We start from the raw sequence: 13,010 nt of genomic DNA, 5'->3' as shown, positions 1-13,010 counted from the left end.
TTGTAGAAAGAAAAGGCAAAAACATCCAAAAACCATACACATACAAAATTGTTGCAATTTCATCATCTACAACATGTTAAAAAGAACCCATCTCACATGATCTACAACACTTTATACCATTAGAAAAAGAACAAGTAAAAGTAGATCATTTAAAAAAAAGATTAGACCCGTTTATGCTCACAAAATTAACATACAAGTACAAAAAGAGGTACCATATCATCCTTATGATTCAGGCCTTGAAAATCTTCTGCCTTGAGCGTAACTGTGGGATATCAAGAACAAAAAGTCCTTCCACACAGACATCAAATTCCATACAAGCTTCCCAAAATGATTGTTACTATTTACCAGTGGAAGAAATCAGTTGATGGCCTCGAAGTTTCAGTGAGTTGTCCATCTTGGCATTAGCAGGTAACTGTGGAGATCAATAAGAACAGTTCCCACAACCCCTCCCAAATACAATTTATCCACACAGTTTTAGTCAAGGTACTTTCAATATTACATGTGATTAAACCTTCATCCATGTCTTCTACCACAGATCCAGCCATTCCAAATCTGAAAAATATTGAAGAACACCACATATTCTACGCAACTCACCAAAGCTGAAAACCAAAAAAGACATGTAATCCTCCTCCTTACGGTCAGGTTTACTGGGTACAACTCTGAAAAGCTCACATCCTTCCTTATTGGCCAAATTTCATTCTATATTAATCATCTTTCTTCAGACCATAAAATATACATCAACATACATGTTGAGGCAGATCAAGACACTTACAATAGTGGCTAAGCAGCATAGTGGGCATCAGAGTTTCAGAAATATCTGTTGTAGAAAGAAAAGGCAAAAACATCCAAAAACCATACACATACAAAATTGTTGCAATTTCATCATCTACAACATGTTAAAAAGAACCCATCTCACAAGATCTACAACACTTTATAACATTAGAAAAAGAACAAGTAAAAGTAGATTATTTAAAAAAAAATTAGACCCGTTTATGCTCACAAAATTAACATACAAGTACAAAAAGAGGTACCATATCATCCTTATGATTCAGGCCTTGAAAATCTTCTGCCTTGAGCGTAACTGTGGGATATCAAGAACAAAAAGTCCTTCCACACAGACATCAAATTCCATACAAGCTTCCCAAAATGGTTGTTACTATTTACCAGTGGAAGAAATCAATTGATGGCCTCGAAGTTTCAGTGAGTTGTCCATCTTGGCATTAGCAGGTAACTGTGGAGATCAATAAGAAGAATAGTTCCCACAACCCCTCCCAAATACAATTTATCCACACAGGTTTAGTCAAGGTACTTTCAATATTACATGTGATTAAACCTTCATCCATGTCTTCTACCACAGATCCAGCCATTCCAAATCTGAAAAATATTGAAGAACACAACATATTCTACACAACTCACCAAAGCTGAAAACCAAAAAAGACATGTAATCCTCCTCCTTACGGTCAGGTTTACTGGGTACAACTCTGAAAAGCTCACATCCTTCCTTATTGGCCAAATTTCATTCTATATTAATCATCTCTTTCTTCAGACCATAAAATATACATCAACATACATGTTGAGGCAGATCAAGACACTTACAATAGTGGCTAAGCAGCATAGTGGGCATCAGAGTTTCAGAAATATCTGTTGTAGAAAGAAAAGGCAAAAACATCCAAAAACCATACACATACAAAATTGTTGCAATTTCATCATCTACAACATGTTAAAAAGAACCCATCTCACAAGATCTACAACACTTTATAACATTAGAAAAAGAACAAGTAAAAGTAGATTGAAAAAAAAATTAGACCCGTTTATGCTCACAAAATTAACATACAAGTACAAAAAGAGGTACCATATCATCCTTATGATTCAGGCCTTGAAAATCTTCTGCCTTGAGCGTAACTGTGGGATATCAAGAACAAAAAGTCCTTCCACACAGACATCAAATTCCATACAAGCTTCCCAAAATGGTTGTTACTATTTACCAGTGGAAGAAATCAGTTGATGGCCTCGAAGTTTCAGTGAGTTGTCCATCTTGGCATTAGCAGGTAACTGTGGAGATCAATAAGAACAGTTCCCACAACCCCTCCCAAATACAATTTATCCACACAGTTTTAGTCAAGGTACTTTCAATATTACATGTGATTAAACCTTCATCCATGTCTTCTACCACAGATCCAGCCATTCCAAATCTGAAAAATATTGAAGAACACCACATATTCTACGCAACTCACCAAAGCTGAAAACCAAAAAAGACATGTAATCCTCCTCCTTACGGTCATATTTACTGGGTACAACTCTGAAAAGCTCACATCCTTCCTTATTGGCCAAATTTCATTCTATATTAATCATCTTTCTTCAGACCATAAAATATACATCAACATACATGTTGAGGCAGATCAAGACACTTACAATAGTGGCTAAGCAGCATAGTGGGCATCAGAGTTTCAGAAATATCTGTTGTAGAAAGAAAAGGCAAAAACATCCCAAAACATACACATACAAAATTGATGCAATTTCATCATCTACAACATGTTAAAAAGAACCCATCTCACAAGATCTACAACACTTTATAACATTAGAAAAAGAACAAGTAAAAGTAGATCATTTAAAAAAAAATTAGACCCGTTTATGCTCACAAAATTAACATACAAGTACAAAAAGAGGTACCATATCATCCTTATGATTCAGGCCTTGAAAATCTTCTGCCTTGAGCGTAACTGTGGGATATCAAGAACAAAAAGTCCTTCCACACAGACATCAAATTCCATACAAGCTTCCCAAAATGGTTGTTACTATTTACCAGTGGAAGAAATCAGTTGATGGCCTCGAAGTTTCAGTGAGTTGTCCATCTTGGCATTAGCAGGTAACTGTGGAGATCAATAAGAACAGTTCCCACAACCCCTCCCAAATACAATTTATCCACACAGTTTTAGTCAAGGTACTTTCAATATTACATGTGATTAAACCTTCATCCATGTCTTCTACCACAGATCCAGCCATTCCAAATCTGAAAAATATTGAAGAACACAACATATTCTACGCAACTCACCAAAGCTGAAAACCAAAAAAGACATGTAATCCTCCTCCTTACGGTCAGGTTTACTGGGTACAACTCTGAAAAGCTCACATCCTTCCTTATTGGCCAAATTTCATTCTATATTAATCATCTCTTTCTTCAGACCATAAAATATACATCAACATACATGTTGAGGCAGATCAAGACACTTACAATAGTGGCTAAGCAGCATAGTGGGCATCAGAGTTTCAGAAATATCTGTTGTAGAAAGAAAAGGCAAAAACATCCAAAAACCATACACATACAAAATTGTTGCAATTTCATCATCTACATCATGTTAAAAAGAACCCATCTCACATGATCTACAACACTTTATACCATTAGAAAAAGAACAAGTAAAAGTAGATCATTTAAAAAAAAGATTAGACCCGTTTATGCTCACAAAATTAACATACAAGTACAAAAAGAGGTACCATATCATCCTTATGATTCAGGCCTTGAAAATCTTCTGCCTTGAGCGTAACTGTGGGATATCAAGAACAAAAAGTCCTTCCACACAGACATCAAATTCCATACAAGCTTCCCAAAATGGTTGTTACTATTTACCAGTGGAAGAAATCAATTGATGGCCTCGAAGTTTCAGTGAGTTGTCCATCTTGGCATTAGCAGGTAACTGTGGAGATCAATAAGAAGAATAGTTCCCACAACCCCTCCCAAATACAATTTATCCACACAGTTTTAGTCAAGGTACTTTCAATATTACATGTGATTAAACCTTCATCCATGTCTTCTACCACAGATCCAGCCATTCCAAATCTGAAAAATATTGAAGAACACAACATATTCTACGCAACTCACCAAAGCTGAAAACCAAAAAAGACATGTAATCCTCCTCCTTACGGTCAGGTTTACTGGGTACAACTCTGAAAAGCTCACATCCTTCCTTATTGGCCAAATTTCATTCTATATTAATCATCTTTCTTCAGACCATAAAATATACATCAACATACATGTTGAGGCAGATCAAGACACTTACAATAGTGGCTAAGCAGCATAGTGGGCATCAGAGTTTCAGAAATATCTGTTGTAGAAAGAAAAGGCAAAAACATCCAAAAACATACACATACAAAATTGATGCAATTTCATCATCTACAACATGTTAAAAAGAACCCATCTCACAAGATCTACAACACTTTATAACATTAGAAAAAGAACAAGTAAAAGTAGATTATTTAAAAAAAAATTAGACCCGTTTATGCTCACAAAATTAACATACAAGTACAAAAAGAGGTACCATATCATCCTTATGATTCAGGCCTTGAAAATCTTCTGCCTTGAGCGTAACTGTGGGATATCAAGAACAAAAAGTCCTTCCACACAGACATCAAATTCCATACAAGCTTCCCAAAATGGTTGTTACTATTTACCAGTGGAAGAAATCAGTTGATGGCCTCGAAGTTTCAGTGAGTTGTCCATCTTAGCATTAGCAGGTAACTGTGGAGATCAATAAGAACAGTTCCCACAACCCCTCCCAAATACAATTTATCCACAAAGTTTTAGTCAAGGTACTTTCAATATTACATGTGATTAAACCTTCATCCATGTCTTCTACCACAGATCCAGCCATTCCAAATCTGAAAAATATTGAAGAACACCACATATTCTACGCAACTCACCAAAGCTGAAAACCAAAAAAGACATGTAATCCTCCTCCTTACGGTCAGGTTTACTGGGTACAACTCTGAAAAGCTCACATCCTTCCTTATTGGCCAAATTTCATTCTATATTAATCATCTCTTTCTTCAGACCATAAAATATACATCAACATACATGTTGAGGCAGATCAAGACACTTACAATAGTGGCTAAGCAGCATAGTGGGCATCAGAGTTTCAGAAATATCTGTTGTAGAAAGAAAAGGCAAAAACATCCAAAAACCATACACATACAAAATTGTTGCAATTTCATCATCTACAACATGTTAAAAAGAACCCATCTCACAAGATCTACAACACTTTATAACATTAGAAAAAGAACAAGTAAAAGTAGATTATTTAAAAAAAAATTAGACCCGTTTATGCTCACAAAATTAACATACAAGTACAAAAAGAGGTACCATATCATCCTTATGATTCAGGCCTTGAAAATCTTCTGCCTTGAGCGTAACTGTGGGATATCAAGAACAAAAAGTCCTTCCACACAGACATCAAATTCCATACAAGCTTCCCAAAATGGTTGTTACTATTTACCAGTGGAAGAAATCAGTTGATGGCCTCGAAGTTTCAGTGAGTTGTCCATCTTGGCATTAGCAGGTAACTGTGTGGAGATCAATAAGAACAGTTCCCACAACCCCTCCCAAATACAATTTATCCACACAGTTTTAGTCAAGGTACTTTCAATATTACATGTGATTAAACCTTCATCCATGTCTTCTACCACAGATCCAGCCATTCCAAATCTGAAAAATATTGAAGAACACCACATATTCTACGCAACTCACCAAAGCTGAAAACCAAAAAAGACATGTAATCCTCCTCCTTACGGTCATATTTACTGGGTACAACTCTGAAAAGCTCACATCCTTCCTTATTGGCCAAATTTCATTCTATATTAATCATCTTTCTTCAGACCATAAAATATACATCAACATACATGTTGAGGCAGATCAAGACACTTACAATAGTGGCTAAGCAGCATAGTGGGCATCAGAGTTTCAGAAATATCTGTTGTAGAAAGAAAAGGCAAAAACATCCCAAAACATACACATACAAAATTGATGCAATTTCATCATCTACAACATGTTAAAAAGAACCCATCTCACAAGATCTACAACACTTTATAACATTAGAAAAAGAACAAGTAAAAGTAGATCATTTAAAAAAAAATTAGACCCGTTTATGCTCACAAAATTAACATACAAGTACAAAAAGAGGTACCATATCATCCTTATGATTCAGGCCTTGAAAATCTTCTGCCTTGAGCGTAACTGTGGGATATCAAGAACAAAAAGTCCTTCCACACAGACATCAAATTCCATACAAGCTTCCCAAAAATAAGAATTTACTTACCGATAATTCTATTTCTCGGAGTCCGTAGTGGATGCTGGGGTTCCTGAAAGGACCATGGGGAATAGCGGCTCCGCAGGAGACAGGGCACAAAAGTAAAGCTTTTCCGATCAGGTGGTGTGCACTGGCTCCTCCCCCTATGACCCTCCTCCAGACTCCAGTTAGGTACTGTGCCCGGACGAGCGTACACAATAAGGGAGGAATTTTGAATCCCGGGTAAGACTCATACCAGCCACACCAATCACACCGTACAACTTGTGATCTAAACCCAGTTAACAGTATGATAACAAAAGGAGCCTCTGAAAGACGGCTTCCTACAACAATAACCCGATTTTTGTAACAATAACTATGTACAAGTATTGCAGAATAATCCGCACTTGGGATGGGCGCCCAGCATCCACTACGGACTCCGAGAAATAGAATTATCGGTAAGTAAATTCTTATTTTCTCTATCGTCCTAGTGGATGCTGGGGTTCCTGAAAGGACCATGGGGATTATACCAAAGCTCCCAAACGGGCGGGAGAGTGCGGATGACTCTGCAGCACCGAATGAGAGAACTCCAGGTCCTCTTTTTGCCAGGGTATCAAATTTGTAGAATTTTACAAACGTGTTCTCCCCCGACCACGTAGCTGCTCGGCAGAGTTGTAATGCCGAGACCCCTCGGGCAGCCGCCCAAGATGAGCCCACCTTCCTTGTGGAATGGGCATTTACATATTTTTTGCTGTGGCAAGCCTGCCACAGAATGTGCAAGCTGAATTGTACTACAAATCCAACGAGCAATAGTCTGCTTAGAAGCAGGAGCACCCAGCTTGTTGGGTGCATACAGGATAAACAGCAAGTCAGATTTCCTGACTCCAGCCGACCTGGAAACTATATTTTCAGGGCCCTGACAACATCCAGCAACTTGGAGTCCTCCAAGTCCCTAGTAGCCGCAGGTACCACAATAAGCTGGTTCAGGTGAAACGCTGACACCACCTTAGGGAGAAACTGGGGACGAGTCCACAGCTTTGCTCTGTCCGAATGGACAATCAGATATGGCTTTGTGAGATAAAGCCGCCAATTCTGACACTCGCCTGGCCGAGGCCAGGACCAACAGCATGGTCGCTTTCCATGTGAGATATATCAAATCCACAGATTTGAGTTGTTTAAACCAATGTGATTTTAGGAATCCCAAACTACGTTGAGATCGCCCAGTGCCACTGGAGACATCAAAAGGGGGTTGTATATGCAGTACTCCCTTAACAACTTCTGGACTTCAGGAACTGAAGCCAATTTCTTTCTGGAAGAAAATCGACCGGTCGAAATTTGAACCTTAATGGACCCCAATTTGAGACCCATATACACTCCTGTTTGCAGGAAATGTAGGAATTAACCTAGTTGAAATTCTTCCGTGGAGCCTTCCTGGCCTCACACCATGGAACACATTTTCACCTAAGCAGTGATAATGTTGTGCGGTCACCTCCTTCCTGGCTCTGACCAGGGTAGGGATGACCTCTTCCGGAATGCCTTTTTCCCTTAGGATCCGGCGTTCACCCGTCAACGCGGCTGCGGTAAGTCATGGAACAGACATGATTCTTGCTGAATCAAGATCCTTTCTAGTATCTCTTGAAGTTCCGGGTACCAAGTTCTTCTTGGCCAAACCGGAGCCACGAGTATAGTTCTTACTCCTCTCCTTCCTATCATTCTCCATACACTGGGTATGAAAAGCAGAGGAGGGAACACATACACCGACTGGTACACCCACGGTGTTACCAGAGCGTCCCAGCTATTGCCTGAGGGTCTCTAGACCTGGCGCTTCATGTGGGACGCCATCATAACCACCTTTGGTCTTTCCCAACGGTTTACAAACATGTGGAAACTTCCAGATGAAGTTCCCACTTTTCCGGGTGGAATTCATTCATGCTGAGGAAATCTTCCTAATTGTCCACTCCCGGAATGAACACTGCTGACAGTGTTATCACATGATTTTTCGCCCAGCGAAGAATCCTTGCTGTCATTGCCCTCCTGCTTCTTGTGCCGCCCCGTCTGTTTACGTGGGCGACTGCCATGATGATGTCCTACTGGATCAGCACCGGTTGACTTTGAAGCAGAGGTCTTCCTAGGCTCAGAGCATCGTAAATTGCCCTTAGCTCCAGTATATTCATGTGGAGAGAAATCTCCAGACTTGACCACACTTCCTTGGAAATTTCTTCCCTGTGTGACTGTTCCCCAGCCTCTCAGACTGGCATCCGTGGTCACCAGAACACAGTCCTGAATGCTGAATGTGCTGCCCTCTAGAAGATGAGCACTCTGCAGCCCCCACAGAAGAGACACCCTTGTCCTTGGAGACAGGGTTATCCGCTGATGCATCTGAAGATGCGATCCGGACCATTCGTCCCGCAAATCCCCCTGAAAAGTTTTTGCGTGAGATCTGCCGAATGGAATCGCTTCGTAAGAAGCCACCATTTTTCCCAGGACTCATGTGCATTGATGCACTGATACTTGGCCTGGTTTTAGGAGGTTTCTGACTAGGTCGGATAACTCCCTGGCTTTCCCCTCCAGGAGAAATACCTCTTTCTGGACTATGCCCAGAATCATTCCTAGGAACAGCAGACGTATCATCGGAAAACAGCTGCGATTTTTGGAATATTTAGAATCCACTCGTGCTGTCGTAGAACTACTTTAGATAGTTCTTTTCCGACCTCCAACTGTTCTCTGGAAACTTGCCCCTTTCAGGATATCGTCCAAGTAAGGGATAATTAAGATGCCTTTCTTCTTTTAAGAATCATCTTTTCGGCCATTACCTTGGTAAAGGCCCGGGGTGCCGTGGATAATTCAACGGCAGCGTCTGAAACTGATATTGACAGTTCTGTATCACGAACCAGAGGTACCCTTGTTGAGAAGGGCACATTTGGACATGGAGGTAATCCTTGATGTCCAGGGACACCATATAGTCCCCTTTTTTCCGGTTCTCTATCACTGCTCTGAGTGACTCCATCTTGATTTGAACCTTTTTATGTAAGTGTTCAAAGATTTCAGATTTAGACTATGTCTCACCAAGCCGTCTGGCTTCAGTACCACAATATAGTGTGGAAGACTAATACCTTTTTCCTTGTTGTAGGAGGGGTACTTTGATTATCACCTGCTGGAAATACAGCTTGTGAATTTTTTCCCAATACTGCCTCCCTGTCGGAGGGAGCCGTTGGTAAAGCAGGCTTCAGGAACCTGCGAGGAAAAAATGTCTCGACTCTCCAATCTGTACCCCTGGGATAATACTTGTACGATCTAGGGGTCAACTTGCGAGTGATCCCACTGCGCGCTGAGACTCTTGAGACTACCCCCCCACCTCACCTGAGTCCGCTTGCACGGCCCCAGCGTCACGCTGAGGACTTGGCAGACGCGGTGGAGGGCTTCTTTTCCTGGGAAGGGGCTGCCTGCTGCAGTCTACTTCCCTTTCCTCTATGTCTGGGCAGATATGACTGGCCTTTTGCCCGCTTGCCCACATGGGAAACGGAAGGATTGAGGCTGAAAAGACAGTGTCTTTTTCTGCTGAGATGTAACTTGGGGTAAAAAGGTTGGATTTCCCAGCTGTAGCCGTGGCCCCCAGGTCCGATGGACCGACCCCAAATAACTCCTTCCCTTTATACGGCAATACTTCCATGTGCCGTATGGGATCTGTATCACCTGACCACTGTCGTGTCCATGACATCTTCTGGGAGATATGGACAACGCACTTATCTTGATGCCAGAGTGCAAATATCCCTCTGTGCATCTCGCATACATATATATAGAATGCATCCTATTAAATGCTCTATATCAATAAAATATTTTTAGTCAGGGAATTCGACCAAGCCAACCCAGCACTGCATCTCCACGCTGATGGCGATCGCTGGTCGCAGTATAACCACCGTATGTGTGTATATACTTTTTAGGATATTTTTCCAGCTGCCTATCAGCTGGCTCCTTGAGGGCGGCCGTATCTGGAGACGGTAACGCCACTTGATAAGCGTGTGAGCGCCTTATCCACCCTAAGGGGTGTTTCCCAACGCGCCCTAACTTCTGGCGGGAAAGGGTATAACGCCAATATTTGCTATCGGGGTAAACCCACGCATCATCACACACTTCATTTTATTTTATCTGATTCAGGAAAAACTACAGGTAGTTTTTTCACTCCCACATAATACCCTTTTTTGTGGTACTTGTAGTATCAGAAATATGTAACACCTCCTTCATTGCCCTTAACGTGTGGCCCTAATGAGGAATACGTTTGTTTATTCACCGTCGACACTGGATTCAGTGTCCGTGCCTGTGTCTGTGTCGACCGACTGAGGTAAATGGGCGTTTTTTTAAAAACCCCTGACGGTGTTTCTGAGACGCCTGGACCGGTACTAATTGTTTGTCGGCCGTCTCATGTCGTCAACCGACCTTGCAGCGTGTTGACATTTTCACGTAATTCCCTAAATAAGCCATCCATTCCGGTGTCGACTCCCTAGAGAGTGACATCACCATTTCAGGCAATTTCTCCGCCTCCTCCAACATCGTCCTCATACATGTCGACACACACGTACCGACACACAGCACACACACCTGGAATGCTCTGACAGAGGACAGGACCCCACTAGCCCTTTGGAGAGACAGAGGGAGAGTTTGCCAGCACACACCAAAAAACGCTATAATTACATAGGGACAACCTTATATAAGTGTTTCTCCCTAATAGCATCTTTATATATATATTTATATCGCCAATTAGTGCCCCCCTCTCTGTTTAAACCCTGTTTCTGTAGTGCAGTGCAGGGGAGAGCCTGGGAGCCTTCTCTCCAGCCTTTCTGTGAGAGAAAAAATGGCGCTGTGTGCTGAGGAGATAGGCCCCGCCCCTTTTCCGGCGGGCTCGTCTCCCGCTCTTTAGTGAAGTTTGGCAGGGGTGAAATATCTCCATATAGCCTCTGGGGGCTATATGTGAGGTATTTTTAGCCAGTATATAGGTTTACATTTGCCTCCCAGGGCGCCCCCCCCCAGCGCCCTGCACCCTCAGTGACAGCGTGTGAAGTGTGCTGAGAGGAAAATGGCGCACAGCTGCAGTGCTGTGCGCTACCTTTAGAAGACTGTCAGAGTCTTCAGCCGCCGATTCTGGACCTCTTCTAACTTCAGCATCTGCAAGGGGGCCGGCGGCGCGGCTCCGGTGACCATCCAGGCTGTACCTGTGATCGTCCCTCTGGAGCTGATGTCCAGTAGCCAAGAAGCCAATCCATCCTGCACGCAGGTGAGTTCACTTCTTCTCCCCTCAGTCCCTCGTTGCAGTGATCCTGTTGCCAGCAGGACTCACTGTAAAATAAAAAACCTAAGCTAAACTTTCTCTAAGCAGCTCTTTAGGAGAGCCACCTAGAATTGCACCCTTCTCGGCCGGGCACAAAAATCTAACTGGAGTCTGGAGGAGGGTCATAGGGGGAGGAGCCAGTGCACACCACCTGATCGGAAAAGCTTTACTTTTGTGCCCTGTCTCCTGCGGAGCCGCTATTCCCCATGGTCCTTTCAGGAACCCCAGCATCCACTAGGACGATAGAGAAATGTTTGTTACTATTTACCAGTGGAAGAAATCAGTTGATGGCCTCGAAGTTTCAGTGAGTTGTCCATCTTGGCATTAGCAGGTAACTGTGGAGATCAATAAGAACAGTTCCCACAACCCCTCCCAAATACAATTTATCCACACAGTTTTAGTCAAGGTACTTTCAATATTACATGTGATTAAACCTTCATCCATGTCTTCTACCACAGATCCAGCCATTCCAAATCTGAAAAATATTGAACACCACCACATATTCTACGCAACTCACCAAAGCGGAAAACCAAAAAAAGACATGTAATCCTCTTCCTTACGGTCATGTTTACTGGGTACAACTCTGAAAAGCTCACATCCTTCCTTATTGGCCAAATTTCATTCTATATTAATCATCTCTTTCTTCAGACCATAAAATATACATCAACATACATGTTGAGGCAGATCAAGACACTTACAATAGTGGCTAAGCAGCATAGTGGGCATCAGAGTTTCAGAAAATAGGATTTTGGTACTTACCAGGTAAATCCTTTTCTTTGAATCCATAGGGGGCACTGGAGTACTCTTGGGATATGGACGGGCTTCCGTAGGAACAGCACTGAATATTTAAATTTAGTAACACTCCACCCCTCCATATCCCCGAGCACATCTCAGTGTTTTTTACTGAGCCGAACAGGAATTAAGAGAGGTTGATAATGGAGTATTACATATAACATAACTGACACTAACGTTGTTAACACATAACGTTACTGACAACTAAACAGTTGACACCCTAACCAGCACTTGTAACTTGAACCAGTCGGTGAAAGTGTGTTACCATAAGATCCTCAGAACTAACCACAAGTAGGTAAAACTGCTCTGGGTGGGCGTCCAGTGCCCCCTATGGATTCAAAGAAAAGGATTTACCTGGTAAGTACCAAAATCCTATTTTCTTTTTCATCCACTAGGGGTCACTGGAGTACTCTTGGGACGTACCAAAGCTTCCCCCGTGGGCGGGAGAGCTGTTTGGCACTTGTAACACTAGGCGGCCAAAGCTAGATGCTGATGCCGCAAAAGTATCAAACTTGTAAAAGCGCACAAACGTGTGCACTGAAGACCATGTAGCCGCCCGGCAAAGCTGCGTCGCAGAAGCCCCACGACCAGCTGCCCATGAAGTTCCCACAGAACGTGTGGAATGAGCGGTTACTGACGTAGGCGGTTGTAACCTAGCATGAAGGTAAGCCTGACGTATGGTCAGTTTTATCCATCTGGATAAAGTTTGTTTAGATGCTGGCCAACCAATCTTGGCAGCATCATAAAGAACAAATAACGTATCCGTTTTACGAACTGAAGACGTTCGGGATACATAAACGCGTAATGCGCGAACCACATCCAGAGTTCCAGAATGTGCTGTC

This window comes from Pseudophryne corroboree, chromosome 11 (assembly GCF_028390025.1).
Source record: "Pseudophryne corroboree isolate aPseCor3 chromosome 11, aPseCor3.hap2, whole genome shotgun sequence".
Taxonomy (NCBI): Eukaryota; Metazoa; Chordata; class Amphibia; order Anura; family Myobatrachidae; genus Pseudophryne; species Pseudophryne corroboree.
Note: the sequence above shows the minus strand (reverse complement) of the source record.